This window comes from Euphorbia lathyris, chromosome 9 (assembly GCF_963576675.1).
Source record: "Euphorbia lathyris chromosome 9, ddEupLath1.1, whole genome shotgun sequence".
In the NCBI taxonomy this organism is placed as follows: domain Eukaryota; kingdom Viridiplantae; phylum Streptophyta; class Magnoliopsida; order Malpighiales; family Euphorbiaceae; genus Euphorbia; species Euphorbia lathyris.
This window is the reverse complement of record NC_088918.1, coordinates 1,491,247-1,500,015: the sequence shown is the minus strand read 5'-3', so window position 1 is coordinate 1,500,015 and position 8,769 is coordinate 1,491,247.

Genomic DNA, 8,769 nt, shown 5'->3' with positions numbered 1-8,769 from the left:
CGCCATTTTAGATGGAGGGAAGTACTTAGCTAAGAATTTCTTAACTAACTCATCCCATGTTCCAATGGATCCGGCCTCGAGAGAATCCAACCAGTCAGCTGCATCATCCCTTAAAGAAAAAGAAAACAATTTTAGTTTAATAGCTTCTGGTGGTACCCCATTTTGCTTAAGCATAGAACAATGTTTAACAAATTTATTTAAATGGGAGTTTGGATCTTCTCTCGGATCTCCGCCAAATTGACCGGAGTTTTGTATAAGTTGGATCATTGCTGGCTTGATCTCGAAGTTGTTTGCTCCAATGGTAGGTTCCATGATACTTGAATTCATGTCCAAACGGTTTGGAGTGAGTAGATCCATGATGGAACGTTCCTCTTGTGCCATGTTTGCTCTTCGATTAGCCAAGTTCCTGTGGAAAGTACGCTCAATTTCAGGATCGGGCAATAATAAAGGCCAACTTAAACTTCTTGTGTTCATAAAACAACAACAAAAAAAAGAAAATAAAACGTCTAAATTAATAGAAGCTCGACTAGATTAATATTATAATTCTACTATCCCCGGCAACGGCGCCAAAAACTTGATGCGCGTTTTACGTATACGCGCATGTGAAGGCAAGTGTACCTTAGTCGTGTATCAAGTAATAAAGTGTAAGTAGAGTATCGTTCCCACGAGGATGGTGATTATAAGTATTAATCTTTTTGCTCCCTATCTATTATTTAAACAACCGAAATGTAGAGTTTGTTGGACAACCAAGCTAAGACTTTAAGCAAGAAATGAAATGAAAATTACACAAATTACGTGAGAGATTACTTATAATAAAAGAAACTAAGGCTTTTAGCTTCACTTAACCTCTCTGCTTGGTAATAACACTTAACCCCTTTTTAGTTGTTTTATCCTTCTTAAGATGACGATTTTTCTTATTAACTATTAGTTCTCGAGATTGGTTCTAAACTCTTGACTAATTACTTTCCCTTGGTCCGGCTCAAGTAATTAATCAAGAGAAGCATTAAGTCTTCTTAGTTCCAAACCTTCGATTTATTACTTTCCCTTGGTCCGGCTCAAGTAATAAATCTAAGATTTGTAATAAGATTTAATCTAAACCTTTTTAACCTACTTTGCCTTGGTCCGGCTAAAGTGATTGCATAAGATTCAAGAAAAACCGCTCAAGTAATTAGTTCTAAACTTTCGATTAATTACTTTCCCTTGGTCCGGCTCAAGTAATTAATCCAAAGAAGCATTAAGTTTTCTTATTTCCAAACCTTCGATTTATTACTTTCCCTTGGTCCGGCTCAAGTAATAAATTAAAGATTTGTAATAAGATTCATGAAAAACCTTGGAAAGCCAATAAGCCACACTAAATGGTCATTAGGTCCAACTTATGAATTTCGATTAATCAATTTAATCACGGTCAATATAAACGATTAATTATATCCAAGTAGAGAGTTGGCCCATCTCCTACAAGCATTAAGAATCATAAGTTAGTTCTCAAAAAAGGATAAAGATAACTTAAATAGGTTAAACGTAATTACCACATAATTAAGGTTAAGATCCACTTTTAGCCTTAGTTAAGAGGGGTTTAGCCCATCATTAGATTAAAACACACTTTAGAAAGATAGATAATAGAGTTCATATTAATAAAAGAGATTAAAGTTTAGAAGAAACCGTAATGACGATTACCGAACGAACTTCTTCGGTAACTTGAAACTTACTTTTATTAGATGAACTTTTGCACAAACAACACTCTAACAACAACACAAATAACTGATTCTTAAGGAGAAGAATCAACAAAATAACATTATAGAGGGAGGAATTAAGCCTAAGCTTGGTGTGTCTTCAAATGGCACCCAAGGCCTCCTTTTATAGTAAAATGGCACAAAAAATTCCAAACACAAAGTCATCCTTATGGCCTCCCACTCCTTATCATCTGAATTTAGCATTTAAGAGAGCATGGGGGAAGATTTTAATAATTTAGGAGTTGAAATGTCAAAGGAATCTTAAACTTCAACATATTCATGAACTTTGGATAATTTTCTGGGCCTGATTCACTTCGAATTTGGAGATGATTATTATTAGACATTTGTTTATCTTTCTCTTAGCTTTCCAACGCATTTTGAATCGCCTCAATCCGAGTCCGTATGAGGGAGATAAGTTGAAAATACGAAAATGTGTCAAATCTGTCCTAGTGTGAACAATTGGACTTTATTTTACAGCACCTATCCGCGACGAAGTGCACGCTGGGTGTCACTAAAACTCCTTTTTCTTGTCCCTTTTACTCCCGAGTTGCCGCCTTAAGCCCCGACTTGGTTATTTGTGCCGAAAACCTTGTGAAAGTGTCTAGAAAACACACAAATTGGCTTAGATACAAAAAATAAAGAAAATATACAAAAACCATTATTAAAATTTATTAAAATGGTACAAAATAACTAGTAATTAAATACTAAAAATGCTATAAATTACGACAATAACAGCAGGCCAATATCTCTGCTGATCCACCTCCTTCCACTCCAATATCGCAGAATGTTGATAAGTCAGTTCCTGCAGCTGACCTAAATAAAAGCCCAGCTATTGACCATGCTGGCCCCTCTGGTTCCACTCAAATTCTGGCAACTGAGTCAATTCCTGAAACAACATATGCCTATCTTCATGCTACTGAGTCCGGACGTCGCATTATTGACTCCGCTCAAACTATTCTTCAGGAATAAAGAAAATATACAAAAACCATTATTAAAATTTATTAAAATGGTACAAAATAACTAGTAATTAAATACTAAAAATGCTATAAATTACGACGATAACAGCAGGCCAATATCTCTGCTGATCCACCTCCTTCCACTCCAATATCGCAGAATGTTGATAAGTCAGTTCCTGCAGCTGACCTAAATAAAAGCCCAGCTATTGACCATGCTGGCCCCTCTGGTTCCACTCGAATTCTGGCAACTGAGTCAATTCCTGAAACAACATATGCCTATCTTCATGCTACTGAGTCCGGACGTCGCATTATTGACTCCGCTCAAACTATTCTTCAGGATTTGAATACTTCTCATGTCGATGCTGCTGGGTCTGCTAATGTTGAGTCTCCACAAATCTCATCCATCACTCAGCTCCTAAATGAGATCAAGGGTCTCAAAGATCTGGTAAGTGTAATGGCAACGGTCCAAACACAGCAACCCAAGCAAGAATCCATCGTCAAGCTGGCCGAACTGCAGTTAATGATGGTGAATCACATGGATTCCCTTCAAGGCTAAATTAATGCTCTTTCTGCAGTCAACAAGGGCTATGCTACCTCTGCTGAGTTGAATCAACACTTCACTCAGTTGAACTCTGAGCTGACCGGCACTCACGAGCTAATCTCCTCAACTTCTCAATATTCGGTCGAACAAATTAGCCAATCTGTCCATGTACTCAACTTGAGTAAAGAGGAAATGGAAACTGACCAACTCAAAACAAACGAACTGTTGAAATACTCCAGAGCCACCTACAAACATATGCGCCACACCAATGCTCAACGTTAGTTCTATGACTCGGCTTTGCTCAAGATGTACCATCAAGCTTATGCACAGCTAACTGACACAATCACATGGGTAGGAAAATCTCAAGAATATATATTGAGTATGTTCAGTGCCTCTATCCGAATTCCTCGTGATATCTTGGACGATGGTATTCCAGTTTTTGATGGTCTAAGGGAAAGCACCAAACGGATCAAAGCGTATTCAATCAGATTAACTCGTGCTACTCTCAACGACACTTTCGTTCCTCCTCCGCCTGATGGTGGCAAAACGGGGGAGAAAGTACAAGCAGATATAACTCAACATGCAGGAGAAGCATCTGGTAGTCAGCAGCAACAAAAGGGAAAAGGCAAAATCAATCCTGCCCAAGTCCAAGTCAATAGGAAGAAATAGTAATCAATCCTGCCCAAGTCCAAGTCAATAGGAAGAAATATCTAGCTAGATTTTTATTTTTCATGCGTATTTTGTCTTGCTGACTATCTATAGAATTATGCATCTCTTATTCCAAATTGATTAATCGTATGCGATGCTTACTTACGTATTGTGCTTTATGCTGATCTGTCTTAATTGAACAAACAAACAAAAGAAAAAAGAATATACTCAGTACACATTAAACTTGATACAATTGCTCTGAAAAAGTTTTCCCATAACTCAGTTATCAAACCAACCATGTATCAAAACTGAGTCAAAACATATTCCACACATTGACCTCTTCTGAAAAACTGACCTAGGCTCATCTGAATTAGATCTTGGAAGGTCTAGAATTGAACTAAGTCAGTATAAACATGTCTTAATTTTACTCAATTGAATCTTAGAAGGTTTAGAGTTAAGATAAGTCAATAGATGCAACCCTTACGGGGGAGTAATTTCAGAAACATAAAAAGAATTTCAATCATGGGGAATCTCAATGTTGAGTTCCATCAACTAAATATTTTGCCAATATCAAAATGGGGGAGTTTGTTGAAACACATTTCCACATGATTTTGATTTGACAAAATTATTTAAGTTAATCCATGATTAAGGGACAATTAAATTTAAGTGCTTTGATTTAATTGTAGTAATATGTTTGTTCAATGTTAAGTATAAATATAAATACAAATAGAAATAAAAAGTAAGACAGGACGAAGTCAGCATGAGATCACAGTACAAGCTGAGTAGAGTGGAACTCAGCGTAAGAGAAGATAAGTCATCTTCAGAACATAAGCTTAAAGATCAAGAAGCTGAGTGGAACGGAACTCAGTATCAAAAGTAGAAAAGTCTTCTTGAGAACTATGTCTTGCAGAATGAATCTGACCATGGAAGCTGAGTAAAAGGGAACTCAGTATCTGAATTGGCAACAATCAAAGACAACGGTCATTAAAGACAAGCTGATTGATCTTCAGGACAGCATGAATGATCCGTTTGCTAAAAGACAAGCTCCGACAACTGTCTGCACCAATAATAGAAACCTTGGAATTACGAAAAAGCCAATTTCGAGATGCATGGGTCAACTGTTCTTTTGCTAAAAGACAAACTGGCATAAGAAGACGAAATCTGCAAGAAGAAGATAAATCTGACGACTGGAAATTCAAACGACTGGATTGACCTGCATATCTGAAGCTGACCAGAACATTGTCCCCAAAAGAGCCGTTTTGGATTCAACGGGCAAATCAAACTCAAATAATTTGATCTTCAGATTGCAACAATAAAGGGACAAGTATACCTCTTGGATCATGGCCAAAAAAGACAGAAAATAGAAGAGATAAAAATACAAGTAAAAAGCATATCAAAACAAAAAGAGATCTTACACCAACTTTCTATTCTTGTGTAAAAGCTAGAGTGATTTTTGTAATCATCTAAAGTGTTCTTTATCTGAAAAAGAACATGTCTGTATCAATTGTATTATTGAGAGTGTTGTGCTGAGTGTTTGGTTGTAAATACTCAGTGGTAGAGAAACCTAAGTGTTCGGTTATAGCACTTAGTAGGAGTTGAGTAGACGAATAGAGGAAGGTACTCTTGCATATTCAACTGCCTTGTAAACGGTTTGTGCTCTACCTTTAAAGAGTTCGGTATTGGATTTCAAAAGCCCGGAGGGACTCTAGGGACTGGACGTAGGCGGAGAGGCCGAACCAGGATAAGTTGTGCTGAGTAATCTCTAACTCTCTCAATATATAGATATATATCTGTATGTGTTGCTTGTTATATTTACTCAGCATATAAATTGTCTAAATTGATATTGAGTAAATAAGAGTGATGAGTTGGAAGCTGACCACAAAAGTGTCAATTCCCAACTCATATGTAAAATAATTCTAGTCAATATCTGACTAAAGCTATCTTACGTTACAATCGACCGTGCTGACCAAAGCTAAGTTGACAAACTTAAGAAAATATATTAAGTCAGCTTAATTAAAATAGAAAAAGTTATATTAGTTCCTAACCCCCCTTGGAACTAATCACACAGGACCAACAACAACTTCAAATTCAAGAATTGTTTGAGTTTCTTTGGAACTGAATTTACAAATTCTTTTTCATGAAATAAAAAGAAAATTTATTGAGAATTTATATTGATATTTTTTCTAAGACTTTGACAAGATTCACAAATATTAGTGGTTAAACAAAATTAATTTATTTTTCATATATTCGATTATCTTTTTGAGAATTTTTAAATAATATTTACGTATTAATATATTTACATTAATGATTCTAAGGCCCTTGAGGTAGATGGTTACAGTAGCTTCTTTTTTAAGCATTGGGATATAGTTGGAGTAAATTACATCAATGGTACCTGAATTTTATCCTAATTCACACTTTGGTACCTAGATTACATTTTGTCTCAAAAATATATCCGAAATAATGATGACCTGAAAATTAAGTATATTTTACCGGTTAATGGCCGGTCAATGCGATTTTGACGAGTAAATTACACTAATAGTACCTGAATTTTATCCGAATTCACATTTTGATACCTAGATTTCATTTTGTCTAAAAAATACACTTCAAGTAAAAATGACTCAATATTTTAGTATATTTGACCGATCAGTGATTGATCAACCCAAGTTTGACCATTTTAAATTAAAAATTGAGACCAATCATACACTCAATTAACATAAAATTATAATACTGTCATTTAGCTCATAAATGATAATATTATAATTTTATGTTAATTGAGTGTATGGTGAATCCTAATGTTTAGTTCATGTTACCCGGTCACTAACCGATCAAATGAACTAAACCTTTCAGTCACTTTTACTTGTGTTATGTTTTTAGGATAAACTAAAATTCAGGTACCGAAATGTGAATTATGGTAAAGTTCGGGTACCATTAATGTAATTAACTCATGAAACTCGCTTTGACCGGTCATAACCGGTAAAAATATACTAAATTGTCCGGTTATCATTACTTCAGGTATATTTTTGGGACAAAATGTAATCTAGGTACCAAAGTGTAAACTATATAAAGTTCAGGTACCATTGGTGTAGTTTACCCGATATAGTTGGGACTGACTTCTGTAAATCTATTAGAGACTTCTTCATTACCGGAAAAATGTTGAAACAGATAAATGTAACTGCTTTGGTGGTGATCATTAAAACTTCAGTTCCACGGGGTTTGAGGGATTATAGACCAATTACAATGGTTTACAAAACAATCACAAAAGATCCTTACTCAAAGACCCAATTTGGTAGTGGGTAATCTGGTAAGCCCCAATCAATCTGCTTTTATCCCAGGGCGAAGGGTTTCAGATAATATTCTTCTAGAACAAGAATTGATTCGTAACTATCACAGAAATGCCTCTAGAAGCAAATTGACCTCGGGAAAGCTTTAGTTTTTGACTTGTGTATGGAGTATCTGTTAAGAATGTTCATTTCCTCAACTACTTCCTTTTTCAAATTTCACAAAGGTTGTGCTAGGCTTAAATTGAATCGATTATTTGTGTTTTTGCCGATCTTTTTCCTTTTCTGCAAAGGAGATCTCACTTCTGTGATGGAGTAAATGCATTGTTTGAAAGTTTTTGAGGACTCTTCAGGGCTGCAGGTTAATAATAACAAGAGTAATATGTTTTTAAGTGTTGGGGTTTCTGCCATGGTTAAAAAGTGTATTTTAATTTTGACTAGTTTCAGTGAAGGGACTTTTCTTGTCAAGTATTTAGGGATACTTTAATCTCCACAAAGCTAAGCAATGAGTAGTGTTCAATGTTGGTGGAAAGGGTTACAAGAAGAATTGATTCATGGGGTGCAAAACATCTGACATATGCAAGGAGAATTCAGTTGATTAGTGGAGTTCTTAGGAGCCTTCAAGTTTATTGGGCCTCCATCTTTATTTTTCCAGCCTCTGTTATTTGTGCAATTGATCAGAAATGTACAAAAATTCTTATGGACTGGTTATAGTTCCAACTCTAGAGGAGCTCTAGTTGCTTGGAAGACAACGTGTCAACCAAAATCTGAAGGTGGTTTAGTTATACTGGATCTTAACCATTGGAATAAAGTTGCTATTGGCCGTTTATTGTGGGAGATTATCACTGCTAAACAAACACTTTAGGCTAATTGAGTAATTGAAAACAAGCTCAAAAGTTGAGTTTTTAGGGTTTAAATAAATCTCTTGAGGCCAGCTGGAGTTGGAGGAAGATTCTCTGGTTAAAAGACATCTTTAAAGGAAAACTCCAGTACAAGATGGGGAATGGTCATTCCTTCTCCTTTTGGTTTGATCCTTGTTTAAATGGTACGAGTTTGCATGAGCTTTTTCCTACTTTAGACATTGCAGATGCTGACATTCCTATTGGTGCTAAAGTTGATGAAGTTTGGAGGAGAGGGTCTTGGGTTCTGCCTGATCCTATGAATAGAATTACTGAGGAAGATTGGAACCTTGTTCATTGTTTTAAGCATATCCCTAATTTGTAAGATAAGATCATCTAGCCTCGTTCTAAGATTGAATTTTAATCCATCTCTTTTGCTTGGAATGTTATTCGGCCTCATAATTAGACAGTTCCTTGGTCTAAACTACTTTGGGGTCCAGGTAATATCCCCAAGTGTGTTTTGTTGTTTGTTGGCTATACACAAGAGACTCAATGTTAAAACTAAGTTGTTTCGATTGAGTATAGTTCAGAATTCTACTGTGTCTGTGAAATGCTGGAACTAATGACCATTTGTTCTTCACATGTCATGTCATTCATACTATGTGGAAAACTATTGCTGATAGGTGTATGTTGCCAGTTGAGAATCTAAGCTGGAGAAGAATTGTAAGTTGGTTGGGAAAAAAGGCTTCTGAAAAATTGATTCTTGCTGGAGTTAGA